Here is a 12119-nt window from a genome sequence, read left to right on the forward strand (position 1 = left end):
GCGCGCGGTCGACGAGGTCAGTGAGAAAGAGAGAGAGGCGCGCAGTCGACCAAAAAAATTAAGAGAGAGGGAAGAAAGAGCTATTTTAATTTTGGCTAGGTTTTTGGTTTTGTTTAAGAGACCTCATGAGGTCTCTAACTTTTTAAATATTCAATTAAATTAAATAATTATTTTTAATTTAACAAGTATAGACCTCATGAGGTCTCTACTTGTTAAATTAAAAATAATAATTAAATTTAATTGAATAGTTAAAAAACTAGAGACCTCATGAGGTCTCCAATTTTATGAGAATTAGATTAAAAATTTAAAATTTTTAAATAAGTCAGGTAAAAAAAAAATTATTCATTAAATTGACCTCACGAGGTCTCTCCAACATTAAAAAAAAAATAAAAGATTTTAATTTAAATAGCGACCTCATGAGGTCTCTTATTATTGACCTATTTTTGAGGTCTCCATTTCTAGGTCTCTTTTTGGCCTTTTTTTTAGTAGTGACTTGGGTAGGGAAATACTTTTATTGTATAATTATAAGTGTATAAGACGGATATATATGTATTTGCATGTGTATATACAATTTTCTCTCGCTTTATACAATTAGAAACACAATTTATACAATTATATTGTATAAAGCGAGAGAGGCGAGCGAAGGAAGCGAGCGAGAGAGGGATAGTGACAGCGAGAATCTGAGGGAGAGAGGGACTGACAAACAGTTTACTATGGAACACAAATAAATCAAATGGTAGCTACTATATTTATTTTATATTATTAGTTTGTAATTCTATACAATTATCCCTTTACAAAATTCTTATTCTAATAATGCAGAGGAGGCTTCGGAAAATTGACATCATGCGAATTGCGAAGTCAATGGAAAATGATTTCAGCAAGTATCATGTTGATGAAAAATGGTTTTGAATATGTGAACTTTTTGAATTCCACATGGATCCTAAACTATTCGACATGGATTTTTCGCCCTCTACATACATTTCATATTAATTGATTGTTGAAGTGTTGAGATGATTGTGATATTGATTTGGCTTGATATCTTTGAGATATTGTGATATCAACAATGGTGTAACTTCTAAGATACTCCAATAATACAACAACAATGTATTAAGCAAAGGATTATAAGGGAGGGAGGGGAAAATATATTTAAGAGGTGTAATTCATAGATTTAAGAATGACTTTTTTTTTAATTTACCACACCACAATTATTTTTAATAGGAAAAAAAGTCAAGATATAAATGTTTTGGGATATTGATTTCACATCTTTTAGTATGCACACAATAAGTAAATATAAGAAAGTGCATTCATTATTAATAGAAACATATATATTTTTAAATCCTTTTGTAATCGATTACTTAAATTGTTAGTTTAATAATATTTACATTAGTTAAAAAAATAATGTACTACATGATTTTACATTCACGTGCAATGCATGTGCATCAAAATTAATGTATTTAAAAGACGTAAAATAATAGATCTCAAATCTAGAAATTAAATGTCTTATGTTAGAATCTTAAAAACCCCTGAATTCATTAAATCAAAATGACTTGTGTTTGAATCCTGAACACCAACCTTTGAATCCATTCAATTTAAATTCTAAATATATTTATGATTCATTTCTGTTACTTCAATCTTCACATCATTCACTGTAAAAAAAAAGTATTTCGTCACTAACCATGATTAACAATGGATTCGTGATGGACGTAAGACCGTATATTTTTCTTTTGCTTTGTCCCTCTGCAGCTTGGTAATATGCTTGAAGTTGATTAATAACGATTTGAAACATTATTTTTTCCCGTAATATTTCTTCATATATTTTCTATAACGAGAAGAGGAAATGAGAAAATATTAACGATAAGGAAATGAAAAAGCATTAAAAATGAAAAAGCATCCGAGACATTGTTTATATTTGTTATGCTACCCTTTGCCTATTTTCTTGAAAGGTAAATCGCAAAGTAATCCTCAATGCAAAAATATGCATAAATGCAGTTTTTCTGATATTTCTGTTAGTTTTGCAGAAAGACAAGGCCAAAGTTATTACTCATAGTCTGCGTCCAACTTTTAATTCGTTGTAACAATGCCAAAAAACTAACTCTTGTAATGAAAGAAATAAACTCAAAAAGTATTAAATGAAGAGTGCTGGAAAGTGTAAATTCAGGTTTAGAAACACAACTTGTCTGCCATTTTAGCAGCTAACTTAAATATGATGAGATATACCTTTGCTATCAGCTTTGTTTTCTTTTTATTTATAGGAGGTTGTTCAAGTATTAAAGTTAGTCTATAGTAAAGTTATCTTATTTCAAATTGCTAATGAGCAAAATTGGTTTTCTTGGCTAGGGTTATGAGCATGACATTATGAAAAGCTTAGGACATCCTCTCATCTACATCCACAAAGGGAATGGTGTTATCCACGAGAACTGGTTAAAAGGCTCGATCTTCAATCCTGCTAGCTGCATTACGTGGTCAATGTGGTACATCATGCAGATTTTTTACCAAAACTCTTCCGATACAACATTAGCTATCATGAATCTTGAAATTGTGTTCTCAACAAACAAACGCTCAAACGTAAGACTTGCCTAAATTATGCAATTCTTCTAGTAATCTATACAGGAACTAACTACTGTTTCTTAGGAGAAATCTCCACATAAAACACACAAGCTTACACTGGTTTTTCAGGCTTATTACACTTTAAAAAGATATCCCACACAACTATGATTGACTATATGGATGAGTTTTGTTGGTGCAACACAATCAACTTTCTACATATTAATTATACAACAAAAACAAATAGCTTGGACCATGGGTTTCAACATTGATTTCTGGTTTACTCTGTATGGGTAAGAAGGGTCCAAGTAGTAGTCCTACCCCAAACTATTTTACGATTCTCATGCAGTCGTAAGACCCATTATCGAGCTACTCTATCAAAGATAAAAAAATCGATTATACAGAAGAAACATATCAAGCAGAAGAATAAGAGCAACACTAGCAGGGGAACCACTCCTACACTGAATAGACTTTTACTGACCACTCGAAATAATGCTCAAAACAAAATGTTGGTACCAGATAAGAGAAATTGAATTGTGACGAGTAAAACTATAGAAAGAAGGAGTAATCTAATTGGGGTAGGAAGTTTTGATATACATTTGGTAATTGCTTCGCCATTTTTATCGATCATCACTGATATCACCACCACCATCACTTCTAATAAGGTCGTATGTGATGGACCACGACCTTGTTCATCCATCATGTTCATGTTGAAAATAAGTGAATTTTAAAGAGTTGGTTGTTCCTCTATTATTTTGTTTGGTAAGGAGGAAAATGAGTAAAACAACTAAATCAATACTAACCGAGGAACCAATAGCTCAATGAATCAAATTTTCCTCACCATTCAAAAAGAAAGAGTCGGATGAGAGAAATTGAATGTTGGAAATTAAAATTATGAGAAAAAGGATCAATCTTATATGGGGTAATAAGTTCATAGTTTAATTCAATGATTGTTTTGTCATTTTCATCCATAAATAATAGAATGAATATCTTTGCTAAAAAATAATGTACTACATGATTCGATTTTCACGTGCAATGCACGTGCACCTAAACTAGTGTATTTTAAAATAATGTAAAATAATAGATCTCAAATAGTATAAATTAAATACCTTGTGATAGAATCTCAAACTCTAGCCTTTGAATCTATTCAATCAAAATGTCTTGTGTTAGAATCATGAACGACAACCTCTCAATCCATTTAATTTAAATTCTAAATTTGTTTCTTATTCATTTTCATCACTTCAATATTCATCATCACACCACCACCAAAGATCACAAATTGATTATACAAAATAAACAAATCAAGGAGAAGAACAAGAACAACACCAATAGGGAAACCACTCTCAGGATGAACAAAATTTGGCTCACCACTCAAAAAAATACTCAAAACAAAAATGTTGCTATCAGACAAGTGAAATTGAATTTTGAGAAGTAAAGTTATAAACTAAAGGAGTAATGCAATTTGGGTAAGAAATTGTGATATACATTCGGTGATTGCTTCTCCATTTTTATTGATCAATATTAATATCACCATAGGACCGTTTGTGAAGGACCACGACCTTGATTGTCCATCAGGTTCATGTTGACAGAATGAATGACTTTGAATAGAGTAGGTTGTTCCTCTTTTTTTTTTGGTAAAGAGGAAAATGAGTAGACGAACTAAATCAACATCAACCGGGAAAACAATAGCTTGATGAATCAAATTTGTCTCACCACTCAAAACGAAATAGTCAGATAAGAGAAATTGAATGGTGAAGTCTAAAATGATAAGAAAAAAGATTAATCTAATTGGGGCAAAAAGTTCAAAGATGAATGCAATGACTGCTTCGCCATTCACATCGATCAATGACGGAATGAACATATCTATTATAAATAATGTACTACATGGTTTAACATCACGTGCAACGTACGTGCATCTCAACTAATGTATTTAAAAAAAACATAAAATAAAAGATTAATTGTGTATCTCAAATCGTATAAATTAAATGACTTATTTTAGAATTTCAAACTCCAATCTCTAAATTCATTAGATCAAAATGGATTGTGTTTGAGTTCTGAACGTCAACCTCTTAATACGTCCAATTTAAATTCTAAATATGTTTATCATTTATTTTCGTTACTTCAATCTTCATCATGACCATCACCACCAAAGATTTAGAATCAATTACACAGAAGAAATAGGTCAAGAAGAAGAACAAGAGCAACACCAACAGGGGGACCACTCACACAATAAATAGAATTTGTCTCACTACTCGAAAAATACTTGAAACAAAAGTTGTGCTATCAGATAATATAAATAGTATTGTGAAAAGTAAAATTATAGATAAAATTAGTAATCAGATTGAGGTAATATAACATCTCGCAATTTGAAATAGCTAAGAACTGAAAATAGTCATTTTTGAAAAAAAAATGAAAATCTGGAAAGTTGTTTCAGTTAGGAAAAATGAGTTTTTGGTCAACTTCAAACGGGCATAACTTCTTGCTAAATATGATTCAGGTGTACTTCCAAATATGATTGGGAACCTCTTGGAATAATCTTTCTAACGCCGCCGAGTTTGCGCAATTCTAATTTCGTATGAGTGAGTTATGCCCTTTGAGAGTTGGGTTGTTGAAATAAGGAAAGTCCAATCCGGATTTTGAAAGGGTAATTTGATCTTTTCCTTACCCAATTAATTTATTAATTTAGGGTGTTATCAAAATTAGATCACTTACGCTTTTACAAAAATATGCTAGGGCTTGGACAAGAGAGAGAAGAAGAGGAGAAAGGAGAATAGAAACAAGAATTGCAAATATCGTCGAGTTTAGCTTGTGAATTTCGTCTGGGGGGATCCCTACAAGGTATGTGAGATCACATAGCATTGAGTTAATTCGTCCACGCACCAATCCTGATTTATTTCAATGAATTAAAGTTCTTGAAAGCTTAGAAATTGAGTTCTTGATGGGTTTGATGAAGTTATATTAATTCCTTGATTTGTTGAAATCGTTGAGGTGTTGTTTGAATCGAATCCATGAAATTAGGATAACTTTGAGTAGAATCTAAGGTACTTTTAACATTTAGTCGATTCTAAGTGTTTGGGAAAGAACCCATGGAGTTTAGAGCTGAAAAACAAAGAAGAAATTTCATCGGACAATATTTGACATCAGCGATGCGTCGCGCTCCCACCTCCCAGATTTGAAATTTTCTGCTTTGCGTCGTGGAGCTGACATGAGGTGTTCTGCCTCAAATGCCATTTTTGAGACCAAATTATAAAAGCTTTTTCGCGTTGCGGACCCACCTTCAAATATTAATTTTCGGTCTTTTCTCATGTCTAGATATCTAGAATTATTCCTAAACATCTTGAGATCTTTCCAATCACAAATCATAATCCTTGAATCCATAATTCAATCCAAGGATCAGTTAAGAGTCACGTTAAGAGTAGTGTATAATCAAAGTCAAGAGTCAAGTTAAGATAACTTTTTAAAATTTTTCAAAAGTCTTTCACAAATGTTTTTACTTTGTTTTGAGACTTAAGTTGTAAGTCCAGCAAATAGTAAAGTAAAAGCTCTTTTCTTTAAAGAAGTATATGGGGACTATGTATTTCCAAAGAAAGAATCAGATGTTGAATGTTGAAAATCAAAATTATGAATAAAAGCAGTAATCTAAAAAGGTAACAAGTTTAGAGAATAATTTACTGATTAATTCGTCATTTTCGCCAATCAATGATAGAATGAACATCTATGTTATCAGCACCGCCGTTGATAGAGTTGTGTGTGACGGATGACAGTGTTGATCATTAATCATGTTCATTTGTAACAACCAAGATACTTTACCAAACTAATTGATTATATTAGCTTTATCTTGATAAAATTACAAACCACTAATAATAATGAAAGAGTTGAATAAAAATATTAGGAGATAGCACAAACTTAATACCCAAAAATAACCTGCTTCTTTATGACTTATGATAGACACAACAAATTTTACTCTTTTCGACATATGTTAATCATAACGTTTTTCTTCAACACTACACAACTTATGATATATATATATATATATATATATATATATATATATATAGAGAGAGAGAGAGAGAGAGAGATTAATAACATTTTCATGATTCAATAACAAACGTGATGTCAGTTGTCTATTCTCACCAAGAAAAGTCAGACTCAACCTAACAAAAATTAAAGGAAAGTGAAAATATAAATTAAGAACAAAACAAAGAAGGAAAACTTATTCATTCTAAACAATGCCCCAAACTTGGTTGTCACGTATACAAGCCACAAAATGAAATTACAAAATTGAAAAGATAAATACAAGTTTCTGTCTTTGTTTCTAAAGTATAACAAATCTTAAAGAAAAGTAAAAGAGGGCCGACCAGGATTACAAATAACTACCTCTCAAATCCTTCAACAAGTCTCGAGTGTCTATAACAGAGCAAGAAGAGATCACACAAATCTAGGCTCGGAATCTACACATGTATAGAAGTGAGGGATGAGTACTAACAATACGGTACCTAAAAAAAACTAATAAATAAGGCGTCTATCTAGAAAACAAATACCTCTTACACTCCAACCCTAGATGGAGCAACTGAATAAGAACGATGAGGTCCTAAATGAGTTTGTAAAGCACACTGTCACATCATATTACTTTGATTCCTACAAGTAAAGCAAGATCTCGACACATGTAACGGTTGTTGCAAACCAGATGAACTACCATGGTCAACTTGGCCAGAACCATAAGATCCTCGGGCTAACTATCCACCCAGCAATTGAAGCATGAACTGTTCCCTGGTGTTGAAATGAACCACTACCTCAATGCAAACCTCTGCCTCTAGATGAGGCACCGAAAAATTGACCAGTAGAACAAACCCTTTTGGGATCCACAAACTCTTCTAAAACCATCAACTCCACCTCATTGGCGGTGCTCACAATAAACTGGAAAGAATTCCCCTCTATATTTGCTCTAAACTCATTAGATCTGACGGAGAAAGTCAACTCTCTCACAAATCTGTAATCTCTCTCTGCTACACCTAGAACAATAGCCATAGCATGCGTAGAAAGCTTACAGAAACAGGGCTCATACTCATTCTTAGATAGACTGTCTTGAGTAGATCTCTCAAACGTTGGACAACTCTCCTCTCTCAAACTCAAGGAATGAATTAGTCCTCAAAACCACTAGAAAACACATCTTACTCTGTCGATGGAGATCCAGCTGGGCTAGACCTCACAAAAGTCCTCCACCACTATCTGGCGCGAACCACAAAGTTGAAGTGCAACAAATTGGACACCACGAGCATCCACTATAACTACAACTTCAAGCATCTCTTGGCAAAAAGTCGAGAACTCATGAGCATCCTCGCTCTTACCACCCTGTAACTAGGTGGCTTCATCTTCTTAAACCTCTCATAACATTGTTGATTAGCCACTGTTAGAATAACATCGGGAGAGTAAAGGAAGTCTGTGGTAATTAGTTAAGAAGGAAATGAAAATGGATATTTCACAAACAGATTCACATAATCACCATGACTAGCTAGTCTTTTCTTTAAAAACCTAGAGAAAATCTAAATAATTAGTGCTTTCTCTAATCAACTTTAGGCAGCAAATGGAATAGGAAAAAATCTATAGCCTTGTTGTATTGCACTGTTAACCTTGTTGTGTATTAATCTATTTATGTGTTGATTTAAACATTATTTTTATCCTTATGTGGTTACTTTAATCGCGTCATTCTATATAAATTGGCGACACCGATGTCGGAATGAGACTCTTGTGCGGGCAGTTGGAAGTGTTTCATAGTTTATTTTTTAAGTTTGTTTAGTTACTAATGCTTGTTGACACCTAATTTTGACCCTCCGCGATAGTAATTAATTTTTGAGCTTCTTAAATTCCAGAAGATTTGAAATAATTAAGTTTTATAAAGTTTAAAATATCTTTGAAGTTTTTTTCAATTGTTCTTATCACTTTCTTTATAATTTTAAAAGCAATATTCATGTTTTATATAATTCGGTATATAATTAGTATTTTTATAAACATTTCAAAAATCGCCTAAAAAAGATTTTAACTTTTTTAAATATTTTACTAATTTAGTCTAGCATAACTTATAATTATAATTTTGAGTTATTGGAATCGTTTAGTTTATATTCGAATTATGTATTTTATTTTTTTAAGTTTGAAAAGAACATTAATTAATTTTCGTTAACTCACCTTGATTAAATGATGACCAAACCCACCGATTAATTCCATTTTAGTTACATTTCTAAATTTATTTGGGTTGTATTTGATCACTTTTCTTTAGCCAAATCTGTACTTTATTTCTACCCACTTAAAGGACCAATTTTGGGCCTTTTTTATTCGCAAATTCCAGAAAAATCGGGTCCAACTCCATCTTTTTTTTTTCATTTCAGTCATCCCACCTTTTTTTAAAAAAAAATCCCAGTGCCCCAGCCCATTTTTGATACTCCTGACCCGGCTCAGATCCCTGTTCAAAGGAAATCCAGAAGCTTTTAGCATCCAACGTCAAAATACACAACAACAATACACGGCGCTCCAAACGACAGTGTGCGTGAACGGCGAAACAACTCCTGTCCCTCACGCCAGAAACGACAGCAAAATGATACTAAATGGAGATAGACGGAAAGCAGTACTCACTCTGCATTTCTTTTGTTTTCTTTCTCGCTGTACTGTTCCAGCTGAGATTTTTAGCAAAAAACAGTTGTTGGTCCTTGGGGTTGTGAGATCGATCCACGTCGCACCCAAGGATGATGGAATCGATCCAGGGCGTTCATCCCTCTTTCCTCGTCCGGTATGGGGTTGAAGTTTTAGTAAAAGATGTTCATCCAAAATGGTGAAAGATTTTTAAGGGTTTGAATTTTGAATTGGACCCTTGAATCCGAATTCTATTCGTCTTCCCCCCAAAATATTGGAGCCCTAAATCTCCCTCATATGTATATTCTCTTCCTACTCACTGTTAAAAGAAAGATTTTTTTTTGACAAGTTAGGCGAGAAAAACTGAAGAGACTAATCTTCTTTCTACTGATACTAAGAGAACAACTTAATAATAGATATAAGATATACGTTTGAAGAAAGCATAACAGAGAATCAATCCTAATCTAGTTCGATTCCCTCTGTTTTCACTCCGCATAAACTCGTCTGGGGTCAAGATTTCATCCATTGTTCTGTTTTTTGTCTGTGTTCGGATTCGTTTTTGTGTTCGTGTGGTGGAAGAGCTCATCCTGCTCATTGCTGTGTAATTCATTGCACTTAGAAAGGTAAACACCAGCTCGTATCATTTATTTCTTAAGGTGTGGGTCGTTTACTGCTTGAAGGTTGTAAGTTGTGTAAATGCTGAAAGTTGGAAATAATCTTGACTTGCTCTTAGTTCGAAATCTACAGTGTTTCTTTGTTTTGTTTATTTAGATTTTTTAGTTCGTATGATTAGAAGTCTTGCTGACTCTATGTAGTTCTAAGTTGTTTATCTTTCTATTTTCTTATGGTTTCATTGTTAATACTGTGATGTTGGCTGTGAACCTTATTTCAGTTTTAAGGTTTGGAACGTAGTTTGCTTAGTCTGATGTGTGGATATTTGTTTGTCTTACCTTGAATTTGGTAGCTCAGTAGCTTATTGCCTTGTTCCCCCTTTCATAAGATCTGTTTCTTTTCATTAAAGGTTGGGTGTCGTTATTAACCCATTAGTTGTTTGTTCTTCATTAGTCTTCATGTTTAGTCTTTTGTGGTGTGAGTTCGATTCGTTTGAAGCAAATTAATATAAGTAAATAAACTGATTACGCGAAAGCATGCTATACTCATTTTCTCTCTCTCTCTCTCTCTCTATCTATCTATATATATATATGTGTGTGTGTGTGTGTATGTTTTCCATGTCACTTGTAAATGAGTTAATTTTATAGGAATGGTTTGGTGTATTGTGGCTTCCCTAATATAAGTTGGGTGTTTTGAATTTAAATTTCTAGTGATTAAGTTTTAAGACTACTCATAATTCCTTGAGATTTGCATCAATGACATGTTATTCCTCTGTTTTGGGTGGAGGTTTAAGTGATATCAACTCTTTCTCATGCATACTGTTTTGCTCATGGTCAAAATTCTCAAGTTTATTCTATTAATACATTGTTTCATTGACGTCTTTGCTTAAATATGTCTTACTTTTTAAACTCAATGACGCTAATTACAATGGTCTGCTTCTTTTCTTGATTAGCATTTGCTTCTTTGTTATTATATTTGTCTAAGTAAATATGCCTAAGTTCCTTCTGTTTAATCACTGCTAGCTCAATAAGTCAGCTACCACTGCCATTTGGTGTTCTACTTGTTCATGGAGACTAGTAATTTACTCTTTAGTCATGTATATTCCTTTGTGTGATTTTTAAACCTCCTTTCTTTGTCAAGGCTTTGTGTTCTTTGGTTTATTTTCTAAAAGTTTAAGCGCCTTCATGACGGTATATGATATTTGAGTTTCAATTTCTTTGTGTGCTTTATCATGAATAGAACAAGCAATTTGAATCAACTTAGTAATTTATTTATCCATGTCTATTTGTATTTATGCACAATATGTTAGCTTGGAGGAATAAGTTTGTTTGGATTTGATGATCTATGGTCATATTTTACGTCCCTTTAGAATGATTTGGCAAAAATCTCACTAGTTTTCTCCCTTTGTTTAAGAAGATTGGATTTAGCACCGTAAGATTTCACCAAAATGAATTGTTTGATTTTGGCATGAGGTGTTTTGTTTGATAAGTGTGCAACATGTTTTCTTTATATATTTTTGAGTTTATTGTTATTCAATGGCTATGTATTCCCAGGAATATAATATGTTCACAAGTATACATACATGCATAATAGATGCTATCTTTAGTGTCACATTTTGTTTATGAACTTTGTCACTGTTATTTTGGTTGACTTGGTTGTCTTTAGAGTCATATATGACGGTCTAACTTGAATCTCTTAAGTAGCTTTCATTTTAATTAAATTCGTCTTGTTGAAAATATATCTTATTTATTTATCACTTTGTACGCTAATTCCTTTCCATTTTATTGCATGTGAAATTCCTTTTGAGTCCTTGTGAACTTTATTTTTCTCCTTGCATTCTCTTATTGAGCCACAAAGTCTCAAAACACTTCCCTTCGAGTCAGCCGACCCTCGAGATTGACGGATAGGTTGAAAGCAGTAACATAATATATCGGCTATATACACTGGTATACAGACGGAGTACGCAATAGACAGGTGCAAAAACGTGAAAACGCAGGCCAAAAAATACAGAGCATAAGGTTGAAAGAACATACAGGTCTGGAAGGTCCAAAACGGGTTGGATACTATCTATATGCAAGGGTATACATAAAGCGTATAACAGATTTTTCTTTTTTGAAGGAAAATAGGGTCAAAAGCTCAGGGAATTTTCAGCAGGCCCAAACTTAGTTGAATTTGGAGCAAATAGCCCAAATTCAAATTTTCTACCTCCTATACCTTCTTGTTTATTTGGTATTCACTAACATTTTCGTTCTAATTTAATTAATCCCCAATGATAACATTTCTATTTATTTTTATACATTCAAAATTAATGTATACAAATACATATATTTTTCTTTTTA

The 12119-nt window shown here is 32.8% G+C and overlaps 1 long non-coding RNA gene across 1 annotated transcript; it reads left to right on the forward strand.

The window, feature by feature from the left end:
• The first annotated feature begins 8993 nt into the window (after window positions 1–8993).
• Window positions 8994–12119, forward strand: LOC114075045. The gene is made up of 2 exons (XR_003575372.1): window positions 8994–11815; window positions 11899–12119. It is a non-coding gene; the product is annotated as an uncharacterized LOC114075045 (long non-coding RNA).

Source organism: Solanum pennellii, chromosome 12 (genome assembly GCF_001406875.1).
Source record: "Solanum pennellii chromosome 12, SPENNV200".
Lineage (NCBI taxonomy): Eukaryota > Viridiplantae > Streptophyta > Magnoliopsida > Solanales > Solanaceae > Solanum > Solanum pennellii.